This window comes from Lepidochelys kempii, chromosome 2, assembly GCF_965140285.1.
Source record: "Lepidochelys kempii isolate rLepKem1 chromosome 2, rLepKem1.hap1, whole genome shotgun sequence".
Taxonomy (NCBI): domain Eukaryota; kingdom Metazoa; phylum Chordata; order Testudines; family Cheloniidae; genus Lepidochelys; species Lepidochelys kempii.
Genome location: NC_136381.1, coordinates 76,270,427 through 76,289,177, shown reverse-complemented (window position 1 = coordinate 76,289,177; position 18,751 = coordinate 76,270,427).

The window sequence follows — 18,751 nt, the reverse complement described above, 5'->3', positions numbered from 1 at the left end:
TACAAGATTGGACTCTTATATAGCTGGTGAAATGTTTCTTTTGTTTCAGAATTTTTCCTAGTACTCCATTAAATAAAAGGTACCTGGGCAGATATTTCCAGGAACCAGCTAATGCCGCTGTATTTTCTTGATGCCTCAGTGTCACTTGAAGTTATTCGTGAAAGAATTACAACACCCGTTCGTTTCCATATGTTTTCCAGTAAAATGTAATTTTGTACGTAACCTTGCATTTTAGGCATCACCTGTTCTGCCTTGCATGTTTCGTGTTTATTTCAGTGTCTGTCAGAGACGCAGGGTTAAAACTATTGGAGGTCCAGATGACATCTGGCTTCTCAGCTACTCCAGAATATTGGCTGCAGTGTTTATCAGTGCATTATTCATCAAAACTGATGATGCAAAGTACAACATGCTGTCTGCAGTTCAGGGTATGAGTGGAAAGAAGTTGGCAGAAATGCCTAGTGTTCTGTGAGCAGCATGTAATCAATAGTCTGGGTGCTTGTTCACTTTATGTTGATGACTATTCCCTGTGGTACATCTTTGTATGTTTTTGGGTTCACTGTACTAGCAGCTGTGTGATTTTTTGCTCTCTCTTCTTGCCACCAGCCATGATAGATAGAGCAGAAGGGAGGCAACCTTTTGTAAGGGGGGTGTTACAGAATGTGGCCATGAGAATGGAGGGAAAATATTTAGTCAAGAATTTCTAAGAGTACTTGATATTTAAAATAAAAATCAAAGAAAGAAAATAAATGTAATGTTGGCTAAAATATTATTGTCCTTCAGCTAAATACTGCTCTGAGATTAACATGAATCCAGCATGACTCCACAGACTTCAGTAAAGTTACTCCCAATGTATACCAGTGTAACAGATCAGAATTTGAACTTTTATACTTTTACAGTTAAATTTTAATGGAAATACCAGAACTTGCAAAACATGTCAGATTGTCAGCTGGGGTAAAATGGCATTCTTCCATTAAAGTCAATGGAGCCATACTGATATACACCAGCTGATGATCTGGCCCATTATCTCCCACCTCTCTCTCTCTCTCTCTCTCTCTCTCTCACACACACACACACACACGAGGCGTTGCTTACTTTTTTCACCCTTAAATCTGATGTGAATTTGATGCTTATGAAACTGAAGAATTATGCTAGCCAGGACTTACTAGCAATGCATATTGCAAACAATGACTTTGTACTAGCTTTTTTGCCAGTGTACCTCTGTTAATTCACAGACTCATGTTATTCCAGTTCTATGCAAACATGGACAAACAGCAGACAAAAATGGGTCCAAAAGACCCTTTTGTTTGTGACTAAACCCGAGCATCACCCTCCCAAATCCTTAATTCGAAACATGGAGCCAAATATTCTATACAAGAAAGAAGCAAAGAGACAAATCTTATCTTCTCGTTCAGTTGCTCTTCTCAAAGAAGGGGCATGGCTCCTGATTCTTTACAAGTGGGTCAGGTCCCCACAGCCGGTGCATAGAGTCACTAGGTGGATCTAGGTGAGCTGTGGAGGTCAGGACACCAGTCCATCTATTCTCTTACAGTCTTCCAAAAATACTGATGATTAAACTGCCTGCAAACATGGAACATTATCAGAACAGTTTATGAGTAGTGAGTTAACCCTGGATTGTCATTCAGCTGGGTTAATATATTTCTGATACTTAGACATAGCCCTTGGACAACTGGATTCTGTGACTTAACAAACAAACAAACATTGATATTGATGCCAGATCCCTATTCTAGCAGAACCAGGAAGCGTGTGTGAGTAAATATGTTTATTCTCAGACAAGAGAAAATGACTAAGTCAACATTTTTTTCTCCCTCTACTGGGGCATGTCCTCTGCTTCTTTATCACTGGGAAGAGATCTGCTGTAGGAAAAATAAAGAGGGTGGAAAGAAAGGGGTAAGAGATTTTGAAGTAAAAAAGCCTATAACAATACAGTCAGTGTAAGCTACAGAAGTATCACAGAGAGGGAGGCCACATTTGCCAAAATCCACATCAGTGGACATCTGGAGATCAAGCTTCTACTGCTTCATAAAGTGTGTTAGACTGAGTAGCCAACTTACATATCTCTGCTGCCAAAGCACTGGAGAAACTGCAATGCTTTTCTGACGGCAGAATCATAGCTGATTTAGAGAACCGCTCTCATCACTTCAGTCAAAGCAGTCCTTTGCTTTGTATACTTCATTGATATAGTTACATATTCAGGTCAAGGTGATTACTGTATAGACTTGCTGACCCCACCTGCACTAGTTCACAAGGAGAGCTTTACATTTTCTAACCTGTTCCATTCTTTGCAAGTATATATTGATTGCCCTGCCTTAAGTCTTTGGTGTGATCATTTTTTTTTCCTTCTGGTACTTGGGCTTTGGGCAATATTTTGGGATCTGTGAAAAACTGAATTTTTGGGCATGAATTCTTTCAATGTTGTCACTTCATCCTCGAGAAATACACAATACTGGAGCTTTATTGACTAAACTCTCAGCTTCAAAGCCTTGAGCTGATGCAATAACCACTAGGAAGATACCTCAGAGGTCAAGAAATATACAGCTATAGACCTGAAGGCCTGTAGTAACAGACTGATGACCTGGATGGGGCACCTGAAGATTTTTCAGTTGCTGCAGTTTCTCCAGTGCTTTGAGGAAACAAGATACATGGGTTGGTTGGATAAGAAACCTTCTTGTCCAACTCTGAGAACAGAGTACTGAGATTAGGGTGAAGATTTGTACTTTTGAAGGTTCTGTACAATAGGCAAATGGACAGGGTGCTTTTCTGAGGAGTAATGAAAGTTGTTGAATAAGAGGGAAGAAAAAAAGGCACTCTCACTTCCCTTCCTAACATGGAAATCCAGGACACTTTACAATAAATGACAAAGTGGGAAAAACAGTGTTTATCCTTCCCTGACCCTCCTGCTGTTCTCTCCTAGTCTCAGCCTCTCTTTATCTAATCTAGTTTTTACCATAGCATCATCCTCAGACACATCTAATCAATTCACCCACAATCTCCTTCACAGTCTGACTCCATTTCCCCCTGTACTCGATCCAACGCAACCCATCCTCACCTCCTGGCTTGGAATCTCCCCAAGCCCTCTCAGTTTCCTTTACGAACAACCCCCACTTGCTAAAAAACACATCCTCATCTCAGACCTACGCTTCAGGTGGAAAGAGAAAAGGAGTACTTGTGGCACCTTAGAGACTAACCAATTTATTTGAGCATGAGCTTTCGTGAGCTACAGCTCACTTCTAGAATCCCTCCTCCTCCCTAACATCCCCACAGGTCACAATCACTCTCATCTCTGAACCTTCTCTCAGCTAACACTTCTCCACACACAAGCCCTCCAAGCTAAAAAAGCCTAAGTGAAAACTGAGCAAGGATTTGGCCGTTAGGATATATCAGTATATAATAACAGTATATCCTGTGTGGAATGCCCATAAAAACAACATACACCACAATGAGTTCATATAAACATGTTAGTATTGATGTGCCTTACTATCAATACTAACATGAGTATTTTGGGCAGTAAAACAGAATCATTCTCACTGTCACAAACCCTTAAAGAATATTAAGTAATGTAATATGTGGATGTAATTCCACATCAGAACCAAGATTTTCATAAGTTACTCGTGATTCTGAGTGCCTCAGTTATTGAAAATGCTGAGCATTCACCCTCTGAAAATCAGGCCCCTTTAAGGTGTCTCAAGATAGGCATCAAAAAATTTGAGGTACCCAAAATCACTAGTTACTTTTGAAAATCTTGGCCTAGGATTTTGAGGAGAAATTACTTAATTTCCACACTTGTCTATGATGTTTCCAGAACCCCTCAGTATGGCTAGAGAGCCTCGTATAGAAGACTGGGTACCTAAAAGGTTGTTACAAGGAGGAGAAAGAAAAATTGTTCTTCTTAACCACTGAGGATAGGACAAGAAGCAATGGGCTTAAATTGCAGCAAGGGAAGTTTAGGTTGGACATCAGGACAACTGTTAGGGTAGATAAGCACTGGAATAAATTGCCTAGAGAGGTTGTGGAATCTCCATCACTGGAGATTTTTAAGGGCAGGCTAGACAAACACCTGTCAGGGATGGTCTAGATAATACTTAGTCCTGCCATGAGTGCAGAGGACTAGACTAGATGACCTCTCGAGGTCCCTTCCAGTCCTATGATTCTATGATTAATACTGCTACATAACTAAAGCACCAATATCAATCTGCAAAACTGATGCTTTTGAAAGGCTGGTATTTTGCTGTCATAGCCATGAAATGTGTCAGTTTTAAAGCTGGAAGAAAACTGAGCTTGTGACATTTTTAACCAATAAAACTGGATTACATAATTAAAAAAATCAGTCGTACACTGATTGGCTAAATCATTTTAATGTCAAAATCCCACCAGGTGACAAAGACCTGAAATCCAATTATAAGATATTATAAGATGTTTTTCTATAATAACATCGCTAAAAAATAGGTGTTTATACAAGTATATGCAAAAATAAAAAGATATAACCAAAGCTATATTTTGATTTACCTGGTATAAATACCAGGACATGGTGGACTGGAGAATCAGGGAATTGGTAAAGGAATACAGGGCCTCTTATTTGCAGGGTCAAACACAAATTCCCCTGGGGACAAATAGCTGTTATGGATGTAATGTCTAACAGATGTGGACAAGCAAGCAGTTAGAATACTTAAAGCGCCTGCACAGGTATTTGCAGGGGTATGTACAAGTGGCTACAGTTTCATGTATACACAAGCTGGGGCCAGAGACCCAGCTAAAACTTTAGCCCTAACTATTGATATTTTCATGGATGTTAAATCATTATTAAAGCAGGCTGGAAAAAGGTTTGTATTCCATTGACTGCTAGCACTGCCAGTGTCACAAATTATATCATTTTCTAACACTATCAATGTTTCCAGCACTAGGTTCAGCAAAGCCAAATGGAATTGGCAACTTTTAAAAAAAATACATTTCACTTTTTAATCCTGGTGACAAGTTCTTCTTGCACTGTATTTTTTTGCTCCGGGGCTCACTAATATGGCTACAATTTTCTTTTAGCCCAGAGACATAGGCAGCTCAAAGAAGGAAAGGTAAAAGAAAGCGTGGCATTGTACAGGTTGTTCAAACATACACAGGGTTGAATTCCACCCTTTCAAATTGATTCAGTCCAGTGAGCTGGATCCCTTTTAATGTTTCACTAATGCAATGATGACCTAAATTACAGTATAAATGTTTTCAAAAATATTTTTGAGTCCTCTGTATAAAAGTATAGGAAACTTTAAACACTCTTTTTAAATTTCAGCCTGCCCCAGAAGCATACACTCCCAAGCCTCCCTTTGGCTATTATGAAACAAAAAGGGTTTGGATAGCAGATATTTACTAGGCTTGGGGTACTGGATAAGATGCTCAGCATTTCCTCTCCTAAACTTCTATGTGGCGTAGCCGTGTGTTGTTGCACAGTTACAGTGCTCTATACCAGAAATAGATGCATTTTTGTGGCGGATAAGGTGATTCTGATGTACAGATTGTAAAGTACTGTAGGATCCTTTGAGATGAAAGGTGCAAGATTTTTTTTAAAAAAAGCATAGTAGTGGCGTTGTTCTCTCCCCTTTACTTTTATTAAGTAAATGATGGAAGGTTTGGCCACTAGTGTAAAGATGGGGACTCTTCCAATGTCATACATTGTATTGTGGTAATTTAATTGTCCTTGGTTTCTCGGGCAAAGACAGCCCAAGTGTAAGCAAGAAGCTGACCATAGTAGCCATTCCATTACTGTCCATCACCCCATCTGAGCTCTGCAGATGCTAAACAATTCCTCCCTGCACCAGCTCAAATGAGCAATACTAACTATATGTAATTCCAACTGTTTGCTCTTGAGCAATCCAAGTTCACTTAATGCTGCAGAACAGCACGGGCGGAGATGCTCTGAGACCTTTGCTCAATTTAGTCTTATGAAATATAACTGTACTGAGGCTATGAAACCTGAGGAATGGTATCATTGTTATTTCAGTACAAACCCCATGGAATTCTGAAGAATTCTAAGAAAGGTAAGTTACAGTCAGGGTGTCTGGTATCCTACAGCATTCAAGATGAGCTTTAGGATTTCTGGGATTGTATGGCAGATTCTGAACAGATTCTCTTTAGCAAATGCTGGCCCTCAAAATGTGATTTCATCAGAATAAGTGTATGTAGTTCACAGAGACTGACTGTTATTCGTATACTCAACCTACAAGAACACTGAACCTCTTAGGCCTGCCTTGAAGTAAGTCACAGCAACTAAACAACATGACTGCAATTTTTTCCTCTTCATTTGACCCTTACTTTTGTTGTTATGGGAATTAACGGCAGCTCTGATTAGCATTTCCTGTTTTTATGTAGGCTCTTACAGATAGAATCATAGAAAAAGAAAAATGTAATTAAAGAATGAATTGTGCAGTGGGAGACATACAAGCAAATTACTTGTAAAAGGGACTTTCCTCATGGATGAGGACAGAGGTGAGAGATGGTACTCCAGAGTGCACATTATTGTTCTTTATGTGTTGCAGTAGGAATAGAATTTACGAAAGCAGTAGAAAGGGCAGAAACAGTGAAACCCAAAGCAGCGTTAGTGTTTGCAGCTGAGCCCTGGCACCCAAGAGACTGGAATCTGGGTCATAGTTTTGTCTCACCTTACAACCTGATGAAACACAAAAGGTCCTGCCTGCAGGGAAAATGAGAAGAACAATCAGTGACCATCAAGCAAGAAAAGAGAAGAGTTTAAATACCCTCAGGCTCCAGGAAGTGGGAACTGCTGTTTCACTTAGTACCAAGGGCATCTGAAAACTAAAGCAAAGCCCTAAAATAGGAAATGTATATATAGAAGAGAACATCCTGACCCCCCTGCTCACCCACCAATACATATGCACTATGCACCTGTAAACTAACCAATAAGGAAGAAAATTGTCAACTGTCACTTTTTAGGTTGTCAGGTGTCAATGGCTGGTGCCTAACAAAACATCAGTTTCTATTTTTGCCCTTGACATTCATGTAATATTGTGAACCACTAGCTGGTTGATTTCAGAGTAACAGCCGTGTTAGTCTGTATTCGCAAAAAGAAAAGGAGGACTTGTGGCACCTTAGAGACTAACCAATTTATTTGAGCATGAGCTTTCGTGAGCTACATCCGATGAAGTGAGCTGTAGCTCACGAAAGCTTATGCTCAAATAGCTGGTTGGGTTTGTTGAATATTTTTGATAGACCATCACATAATGTAGTGATCTAGTTTCCTGAGTATAAAGTAGTTTGTTTCTGGAAAGCAAGCCTAGTAGATTGAGCATTCAAAGTCTGGAGCTGAAATTCGTGGCTAGGCCCCAGGCTTCCATTGTGACAGCAGTTCAATTCACTTTGACCGGACTACTGCTCCTTTTGATCACCTCCATTGTCTTTGTAACACTGTTCACAGCAGGAGTTAGTGCAATCTACGCAGACTAGGCTAACAGAGATGGATTCCCCAAAGAATGACGAAGGTGCATAGCAGAAAGCAAAACGATGCTGTTGCTATCACATCTGTACTCATCTCTTGTTCTTTAAGTGAGCTGTAGCTCACGAAAGCTCATGCTCAAATAAATTGGTTAGTCTCTAAGGTGCCACAAGTACTCCTTTTCTTTTTCCTTTTAGAGTTGGTCTACACTTTGAGCTGGGGGCGTGAGTGCCAGTTGAAGGTGTCACTCTCATGCTAGTTCTTATAATTTTTAAAACCAAAATATTTGGAGGGTTTTTGAGTTGAAACAATTTTTTGTTTTGAAAACTTAGAAAATGTTGACAAAAGAAAGGTGTTTTTTTTAAAAAAAGGTCAAAATTGAAATGAAACGATCAAAACAAAACATTTTGATTTATTGAAATGGACTTATTTTTCAGATTTTTAATTCATGAAAATTTTTTGAGATTGATTTTTTAATCTCAATTTTGGATGGGAACATGTTTCAATATCTCAAAAGTTTTCACAGGATGGGAAAACTATTTCCTGCTCAGATCTATTGTGTACTACATCTGTATTATAAATTCATTGCTTGAAGTTTGGACCTTAAATATATGGATAATGTCAACCTGACTTCCATTGCCTGTGTCTGATTTAGACTGTAAGCTCCATGGACTGTGATTGTGTCTTGCTTTGTGTCTGCACATCAACATGCCCACTGTTCGTACTCAGTAAATAATAGAGAAGAAGAAGGAGATAGATCAGTAATTCTATTTCATGTGGTGAGGTGTATTTAGTATTTTCCTCTGATGTCAATGAGACCTCCCATCCTGCCAAAATCTTCCTATGGTTACTAGGAGCTCTTGCAGCCACACAGATAGTGTTAAGAATTTGACTGAGTGACAAAACTGTGACTCTTTATGCAACTTCCACTGATGATTTCTGGAAAACTTTCACAAGAAAATGATAAAAGACAAAAATATCCTCTCACCTGTCGGTGAACACTTTTCACAAAGTGATCACTCTATATCTGACTCGCCCGTCCTCATCCTCAAAAGAAACACTCGGGCCAGGTCTACACCACAGATCTATATCAGTATTACTATGTCACTCAGGGGTGTGAAAAATCAACACCCATGAGCAACATAGGTATACTGACCTAACCTTCCATGTAACCAGCACTATGTCAGTGGAAGAGCTTCTCCCATTGATATAGCTACCACCTCTAGAGAAGGTGGATTAACTATGCTGGTGGGAGAAGCTCCTCCATTGGGATAGTAGTGTCTTCACTAAAATGCAACAGTGTTTCCCAGAGAGAATGTTTCCCAGACTTGAAGAAGAGCTCTGTGTAAGCTCAAAAGCTTGTCTCTCTCACCAACAGGAGTTGGTCCAATAAATGATGTTACCTCACCCACCTTGTGTCTCTCAAATATCCTGTGACCGATAGGGCTAGAACAACACACGTACAAAGTACCTAACAAATGTACGTAAGAGGGAAAAATGAAATGCACAACTGCAAAATGGGGACTAACTGGCGAGCAAGTAGTATTGCAGAGAAAGCTCTGGGGTTATAGTGGGTCACAAATTGAATAACAGTCAGCAAGGTGATTCGGCTGAAAAAAGGCTAATATAATTCTGGGTTGCATTAATCGGAGCGTCATATGTAAGGAGGTAATTGTCCCACTCTATTTGGCATTGGCGAGGCCTCAGTAAGAATACTGTGTCCAGTTTTGGGAACCACACCTGAAGAAAGATGTGGACAAATTGGAGAGTGTCCAGAGGAGAACAACAAAAATGATAAAAGGTTTAGAAAACCTGACCTATGAGGAAAGATGAAAAAAAAAAGCCTGGAAATGTTTAGTCTTGAGAAAAGAAGACTGAGAGGAGGCCCGAAAAAAGGGTTCTCAAATACATTAAGTGCTATAATAAAGAGAATGGTGGACAAATAACTGTATATTTAAGGAGCACTGAAGAAGTGTCTTTGGTCCCTCCATGCATTAGGTTGTATCAGCTTTTTCTGTTACAAATCCTGTTTTCAAAGATTAAGAGCTTACACATAAATGTCTCCAGACATTTAAAAAAAAAAAAAAAAAAGAAAATGAACTCATTATTATAACCTGGGACAATGGATTTCCTCACTTTGGCCTTGAAAATCTCCTGGAGATCTAAACACAGACCACACTATTGCCAAAGCAAAGGAGGGGTGTTCTGCTTCTTCGTCGCCATTCCTCCTTGCATCACTCCACCCAGACCCACAGGGACACTCTACCTTATTTTTTCTGGATGGAAGAGGCTTGATGAAGGTCTGACCGAGGGGCTGGGTGGAACAGGAGAGTTGCAGCTCTCTACTGCTCTAACCCATGGCTACACCCAGATTTCCAGGTCAAAATATTGGCCGGAGGTCATACAACTACAGGCTGTTTCATCTCCCTCTGGGTCCTCTCTGTGCCTTCTATGGAGCAAATGCAGAGAGACCCAGAAAATTGTAGTGTAGCTCCTTCAGAGGCTGACCTGACGGAGAGAAGGGCTGTAAATGAGGGCAAAATCTGGCTCAATAACTTTAATGACCATAATTTAAAGCAGATTATATTCAACATAAATTTAAAGCAAACACTAGAAGCTAAAACAATACAATATAATCTGTGATTCACATCTGCTGTTGCTGGTAACTCCTTCCGTGTGATTACTGTAAAATGACATTCAGTCCAGGGACATTTTCAACAAATTACAGGATGCTATGAAACAGAATGGACTGAACCAAATTAATGCCAAAGATGTGTCTGTGCTCCAGGCCATACTACTTCTAAGGCTGAACTTCTGCTTAGAAAAGTGTAAAAACTATAAGCTACAGAACAAATAGGTAATGCACGTTAAGTCCAGAGCAAGGCGAGTTCACTCGTGGGGTCTGTAGTGCTGTTTACAGGTTGTGCAAGAGCATGAAGACTTCCAGGTTTGGTATCACTCATTCCCCAGCATGACATACATAAAACATGTAAGACCTCACTATGACACCTTCTAGGACGAGGTGTAAATGAGGCTTGCAAAGAAGTCAAGGGTTGGAAAATATGAGATGGAGAACTCCCTGACTGCAGAACTAAGTGCCACTCACAAATAAATCAAGACAGCCAGTCTTTAGAGACTGAAAGGCTAGTCCAGAGGCTATGAAAGAAAATAAAAACCTTTCACCCCAGATTCAAATTCAGACCAAGATTGGGGCAGGACAGTAACTAAACATGGCTACTGTTTGTGGAGCATATATAACATGAACTGGTGGTACAGATCCAGGTAGATGAATGTTCAGAATGCAATAAAATTACCAAGCTGTTGGAATATCTCCTCTGTGAGACTAGGAGGATGGTCATGGGACCTAACCTGTTCTCTCTCTTGCCAGATCTGGGGTCTGAGACACTGGCAAGGCAACGTGGAGAAGCTCGCATTGCCATTGCTCATGCTGTACCGCACAGCACAGGCAGTGGCATGTACCTGATCTGTGAATAAAAAGTTTCCCACACAGGAATGTCAGCTTGGCACATTTCACCAGCATGACATTCACCAAAAATAAAAAGTCAGCTAATCCTAAGGCCTGGAGGAACTGGCGCCAAGTTGTGTTTATCTTGTGTCCTTTGCAATAGCCTGTAGATGCTTAACAAACTAAAAGGACTAACAAAAAGCACTATCAAACCTGTACCACTTTCCTCTGAATTTAAACAGCAGAACATATTCAGCTTCAAATGGAAGCTGTGTTTTCAGCCCTGGTATATTGCACCTGCCATTTACGGTAAAGCCCCCAGACCATTGCAGCCACGAAATAGTGTCTTCGTGACACTGCAAGAAAGGCCCTCTGTTGAAATTAAGCAGTTGGTTGAATTGGCTGCTGATACGCAGATAACTGTAAAAACATGTCCCAGCCTTTCAGGTAGCTACCCTTGGTAAGGTCACACAGGGCAGCAGAAGCTCACTCTTGTTTCAGTCCAAACTGCCCTATTACTAACAATATACCTTGTTTTTAAGATGGGTTCAAAGCCACTGTCTCATAAACATGACATAAGTCATTGAGCAAGTCTGTTTCCACTGGGGTCCCACAGGGTTTGGTTCTTGTCCATATGGTAGTTTTATCCATGATTTGGAAGGAAACATAAAACATAAAATCATACTGATAAAGTTTGCAGATGACACAAAAACTGGGGGAGTGGCAAATAATGAAGAGGACAGGTCACTGATTCAGAGCAATTTGGATCACTTGGTAAAGTGGGTACAAATAAATAATATGTGTATGTATTATAGCTAAATGTAAATGAATGCATCTAGGAACAAAGAACGTAGGCCGTTCTTACAGGATTCTGAAAAAGATTTCAGGTCATGGTGGATAATTAGCTGAACAAGAGCTTCCAGTGGCCAAAAGAACTAATGCAATCCTGGGATGCATAAACAGGGGGATCTCATATAGGAGTAGAGAAGTTATTTTACCTCTGTATTGGGCACTGGTGTGACTGCTGCTGGAATGCTGTGTCCAGTTCTGGCACCCACAATCAAGAAGGATGTTGATAAATTGGAGAGGGTTCAGAGAAGAGCCACAAGAATGATTAAAAGGATTAGAAAACAGGCCTTACAGTGATAGACTCAAAGAGCTCAATCTATTTAGCTCAGCAAAGAGAAGGTTAAGGGGTGACCTGACTCCAGCCTCATAAGTATCTCCATGGGAACAAATATTTAATGATGGGATCTTCAGTCTAGCAGAGAAAGGTATGACATGATCCAGTGGCTAGAAGTTGAAGCTAGACAAATTCAGACTGGAAATAAGGTCTAAATTTTTAATGGTGAGAGTAATTAAACACTGGAACAATTTACCCAAAGGTCATAGTGGATCCTCCATCACTGACAATCTTTAAATCAAGACTGGACATTTTTCTAACAGATCTGCTCTAGGAATTATTTTGGGCAATTTCTATGGCCTGTTATAAAGGAAGTCAGACTAGATGATCACAGTGATCCCTTCTGGCTTTAGAATTTATGAATCTGTAATGCATTTGGTATTAGAAATTTGGCTTGGCATTCACTGGGAGATAGTAACAAATGGGATATGATAGGCTGGTGTAAGACATTGGTCATCAATTCACATGGTTTTGTCCGTAAGCATTAGAGAATTTTTTATTAATAGCGACGGTTAAATATACAGCAAAAGACATACTGAAATGGTCATAACTACCTTAAGTGAATGTGTATTAGTAAATAACATCGTCATAGGGAATTATATACAAACCAGGGGCTTGTATCTAAACCTTTGTGGAATTGCAAGATGAAATTGTGAAACTGGTCTCAAATGAAATGACTCCACTGAGTTTAACCTGGATATGTTTGAATTACACATAGAACAAGAATCTTACATTGTTCACCTCACAAGTGTGAATGTACAATTTTCCTGCTGTCTTTTCCCACCCTTTTTGTTCTTTTCAGCTATTCTGTGATTAACACGGTCTTGGTTAGATCTCAGTATTTTCCCTGGGTGAGCAGGATGTGATCTAGGTGCTGCTGCAGTATGAATCTTTTAAAAGCAGCCTAAGACATATTTAAGACCCTAGTCTAAGAGGAACAGCTCTCCCAGGCATAATATTCGGTGCTGGTTGCAGCAGGGAGCGTATGCTGTGAGGAAAGTATTATTTTTCTAAATGGAAGGTGTCAGGCGGTCACGCAATGTGACTGCATGTTCGAGATCACTGCCTCCCATCTGCAATTTGTGACGTGTGAAAGATTCTGCCCAAATGTGCTCACCAACTGGAAACTCTCAGCACTTTTTTTTTTCTTATCAGGAGAGACCAAGATAACCAATGGTTTACAGACCAGGGATCCTATCAAATGAATATCATTCTAGGATAAAATCTGCTTTAAATACAACGACTAAACTCCAGCAAAGTTAACTAGTACATACAAGTTCATTCATCTGATTAAAAATCCCTACTAGTAAAAGAAGAATATACATTGCATTTTTAAAAAAGAGCTCACACCTTTTAGAAGAAGGCTTCATATAAAATGTGACAGTCTTTTCCAGTACTTATTAATGCCATCCATTTAGAACATCTACTAGACTTATGACAGGCATTAATGTACTGGGGATAGTTTTTCGCTGTCCAGCTTTTCTGTGCATCACATGAGCTGCTTGCTTTTTCTATCTCTTTATCAGTTAAATGTATCCTGAAGTGGTTGGGTTGGAGGCAAAGTAAGGATTATTTGCCTCTAGAACAGCCTCTGCAGAGTCTCCAACAGTGGAAATGTTCTGAGTAGTGGATCATTTGTTTAAACCAGGTGTGACAAAGTTCCTCCTCTACCTTGGTGGGTCTTGCACTTATTGGCAGATTTGCTCGCCTTGGAGCTTCACGGCAGCCCTCAGTTTGGCCGTTTTCGTGAACCCACAGTCCAGGTCAACTCCTCCTGTGTCTGACCAGGAGTTGGGAGGTTTGGGGGGAACCCAGGCCCACCCTCTACTCCGGGTTCCAGCCCAGGGCCCTGTGGAATGCAGCTGTCTAGAGTGCCTCCTGGAACAGCTGTGCGACAGCTACAACTCCCTGGGCTACTTCCCCATGGCCTCCTCCCAACACCTTCTTTATCCTCACCATAGGACCTTCCTCCTGGTGTCTGATAATGCTTGTACACCTCAGTCCTCCAACAGTATGCATTCTCACTCTCAGCGCCTTGTGCCTCTTGCTCCCAGCTCCTCACACACGCACCACAAACTGAAGTGAGCTCCTTTTTAAATCCAGGTGCCCTGATTAGCCTTCCTTAATTGATTCTAGCAGCTTCTTGATTGGCTGCAAGTGTTCTAATCAGCCTGTCTGTCTTAATTGTTTCCAGAAAGTTCCTGATTGTTCTGGAACCTTCCCTGTTACCTTACCCAGGGAAAAGGGACCTACTTAACCTGGGACTAATATTTCTGCCTTCGATCACTCTCCTGTAGCCATCTGGCCCAACCCTGTCACACAGGATGACTCGACTCAGAGACAAAGTTGGGTTTCTCTCACTTGGAAGGACTGCCACATTGCTTTGGTGATAATATAGCTCCATCTGGCTCTGTGCTATCTGCCTCCCTATTAGCAAAGCAACCTCTGGAGGGGCCACATACAACCCCTTCTCTGTTTGAATTTCAACCAGGGGAGGACATGGAGTTTCTAGGGAAATGCCAGGTACAACCAGTGAGTTGGAATGATTGGTGAAGGCCAGTGGGTAATATGTTGCATTGGGTCTACTCTTGGAGAGTTGATGATGCCTCTCTTTGAGAGCGCAAGGTGTCAGCTTCCTTCAAGGATACACTTCTTAGGTCTCTTCAAAGAAATTATTGCTCAAAGCATCTAGTTTAGCCAATTACTGACATCCCATTTCAAATGGGACAAAAATGTGGTTGAGAAGATTGGGTTAAGACAACTTCACCAACATCCGGCGTCCGCAGAATTTATTGGCAGGCAGTTTAGTTTCAAGGCTGGGTATGGTACTGAATCAGTTCTGGTTGTGTTGGTCAATAGATATAATATTTATCTGCCACAATGGTGTTTTGAAGCTTCCTGATTGCTGGTTAATCATTGAGATCTTCAAACAGGATGTACTGTATAAAAGCAGAGTTCTACTAATAAAGTAAATAAATAATGTTTCCTTGCCTGCCTTTAGAGGTACCCTTCAGCATTTCATAGTCAGATTTGATAAGTACCAGTGGAAAGTTCCTCTCTAATGAGTCACTGTGTTGTTGGTCAATAAGCTTATGGCATTTAATATCATCTTCTAGTTCAGTCAAGAAATACAACAGCAGAAGTGTTGGCCAATCCAAAATAAGGGTAGATTTATCCATGAATCTGTATGCAAGCACTTATACTGTGTTTATTCTATGAGTCAGCCAGCAGGTGTACTTCTTTCAAAAACTATTGACAGGGAATTCAGTGCTGGTGAACAGTGTTTGAGTGACAACATTCTATCTAGAGAAGAGTTAGAGCAAAAGCAGCAACTGTCTAATCTTCCCCATATGGCCCTTTTGATGTGTCTTATCTGGAGGAGAAAGTGTATTTCCCTCTCCATAACCATTTACTCCTTGGTCTCTCTGCTAGGAAAAATATCAGTTAGAGCTTAGTTTTGTGCTGTGGATATCTTATGAACAGAAATGGATGAAGACCACCAACCCATTTCACCTAGGTCAGTCATATGCTGTTGTATAGTATCTCACAGTGAACTTGAAGTGGATCATGCTATCTAAAGCTTGTGAAACCTGTAAGCTTCATATTATAGGATGCTTGTGGGAAGAATTGGAGCCCCACAGTCTTCCAGTGCTCATTTGCCTCCTAGCAACTAGCCTACAGCCAGCCTGACCTGCAGTCACTGCTGATCTTCAGCCCATGAGCACCAGAGCACAATATGGGCTGTTATTAGCAGAGGCTGCAATAACACAGCTGCACACTCTCCTAGAGGATGCCTCGGTCTATCATTTTCAGCGATGCATTTAGCAATCGATAGCCTACCCAAAGCCTTCCATCCATCATTTTGCAGTACTTTCTTCCCATGGGAAGTGATGACATCTTCTTCCTGGCAAAGAGCTCCACACCATGTTTGTCACTGCTTTCCCTGTCACATCTTACCTCTTCTCTCACATCAGCACCATAAGAGCCTGCTAGCAGAGAAAGCTTTAGGAGCAGCCCTATATCTCAAGAGAGCAGGGTGGACATGGTGAGTCAAGAGGCCTAGTCGAACACAGGAGCAAGTCAGTGCTGAGCAAGCTCCCGTAGATGGCCTCCGGATGACACAATTAAGTCAACAATTGAGAAAGATGATTTTGGCAGCAGAGTTTGAATTGATTTGAGGTTGTAGCACTCAAGTCCCGAGAAGAGGTGATAAGGATGTTTGGTTTTTATTTCATGGCTAAAAACTGTCATTGCATTTGGATAAGGTCCTAGAAGTTAGCCTTAAGGCTACCACTATTTTTCTATTGCTGTATGAGGAAAATTAATGCAGAAGGACAAGAGCCTCAATTTTTTTCTAGTTGAAGGTCCCTTTAGGAATTTGTCAGTTTCCTAAGGTTTTAATGTTATCATATCACACTCTTAACCTTTTTGTAGCTTCTTCTGTAAGCTACTAAGGCATAATGCTCCACTGCCTTGCATTTGATTTGATAGCTATTTATACCCTCTTTGCACAGGTATAAATAATTACACAAGATGCAAGGCGGGCAATAGAGAACATTTTCTAAATTATTCCTTCTATTTACCATCTAAATGCCGGTGCATTATGTTGGGATCCAGTTTGCTTCTGATGATTATTTAGATGTTGTCTCAGGCACCTCTTCAGAAAAAAGGAAGAGAATAATAAATGGATCAGGTGTATTTTTTTTAAACCATTGTCTTAGTTCTCTATACTCTAACTCTAGGGATACTTAGGGAGGTTGCAATATTAATTATTGGAAAGATTAGTCACCATATTGATGGTTGCGTTTAGAGCAAGAGAGGTAAATGTTCTAGAAGCTGTCTCACCCAAAGTTAGCAGTGCCATTTATGTGTCCATACTGAGAGAGGGGGCATGAGGATGGGAAGCTCAGAAGACATTTTCTGGAGTGAAGATTTTCTTGTGGGGGCTAGGGTAAGGAAGTCACATTAATGACCGGAAACAGCCATAGGATTGAAGGGGATGGAATCTGGGCGCCCCAGCTTCCATTTTAAAAAGAAACTTACTAAGGCCTGCTCTACACAGTGAGTTTATGTCGGATTTAGCAGCGTTAAATCCGAATTAACCGTGCACCCGTCCACACAACGAAGCCATTTTTTTGACCTAAAGGGCTCTTAAAACCAATTTCTGTACTCCTCCCCAACGAGGAGATTAGCGCTGAAATCGACATCGCTGTTTCGAATTAGGACGCAATTAGTGTGGACGCAATTCGAAGGTATTGGCCTCCGGGAGCTATCCCACAGTACACCATTGTGACCGCTCTGGAGAGCACACTGAACTCGGATGCACTGGCCAGGTGTACAGGAAAAGCCCCGGGAACTTTTCAATCTCATTTCCTGTTTGGCCAGGCGAGCTCATCAGCACAGGTGACCACGCAGTCCCAGAATCGAAAAAGAGCTCCAGCATGGACCGAATGGGAGGTACTGGATCTGATTGCTGTATGGGGAGAGGAATCTGAGCTATCAGAACTATGTTCCAAAAGACGAAATGCCAAAACATTTCAAAAAATCTCAGAGGCCATGAGGGACAGAGGCTACATCAGGGACGCAACACAGTGCCGCATGAAACTTAAGACAAGTGTACCAGAAAACCAAAGAATCAAACAGACGCTCCAGGACTGGGCCCCAGACATGCCGCTTCTACGCTGAGCTGCATGCAATTCTGGGGGGGGGACCCTTGTCTGTGGACTCCGATGATGGGGTACTCTCCGCCATGGCTGAGGATTTTGCAGATGAGGAAGACGAGCTTGGGGAGAGCCCACAGCACACTGTTCTCCCTGACATCCAGGATCTTTTTATCACCCTGACTGAAATACCCTCCCAACCCAACGAAGCCAGAGAAGGGACCTCTGGTGAGTGTGCCTTTTTAAATATAATACATGTTATAAAAGCAAGCATTTTTTAATGATTAAGTAGCCCTGAGGACTTGGGATGCATTCGTGGCCAGTACTGCTACTGGAAAACTCTGTTAACATATCTGGGGATGGAGCGGAAATCCTCCAGGGACATCTCCATGAAGCTCTCCTGGAGGTACTCTAAAAACCTTTGCAGAAGGTTTCTGGGGAAAGCAGCCTTATTCCGTCCTCAATGGTAGGACACTTTACCATGCCATGCTAGTAGCAAGTAATCTGGTATCACTGCTTGACAAAGCCTGGCACTGTATGGTCCCGGTGTTTGCTGGCATTCAAGCAACATCCATTATTTATCTCTCTGTGTTATCCTCATGAGAGTGATATCATTCATGGTAACCTGGTTGAAACAGGGGAATTTGATTAAGGGGGCATTCAGAGGTGCCCGTTCCTACTGGGCTGTTTGCCTGTGGCTGAAAAGAAATCCTCCTCGCAGTTAGCCACGCAGTAGGAGTGGGGGCCATTGTGCTGAGCTGTTCGCGTTTGGCTAGCAGGGATCTTCCCTGATACCAGCCAGGCAGTGGGGGGAGGGGAAAAGCGATCATCCCAGAGAATTGGACGGGGGGAAGGGGTTAGTTTGGTTTCTGCTGTTAACAGGAAAACTGCAGCACTAAATGGCCAACTCAACGGGCTTTGCTTGGTATGGGAAAGGAGGGGCTGCTGTTATGAAGGTTGCAGAAGCCAAAAGACGATGGCTTACCATG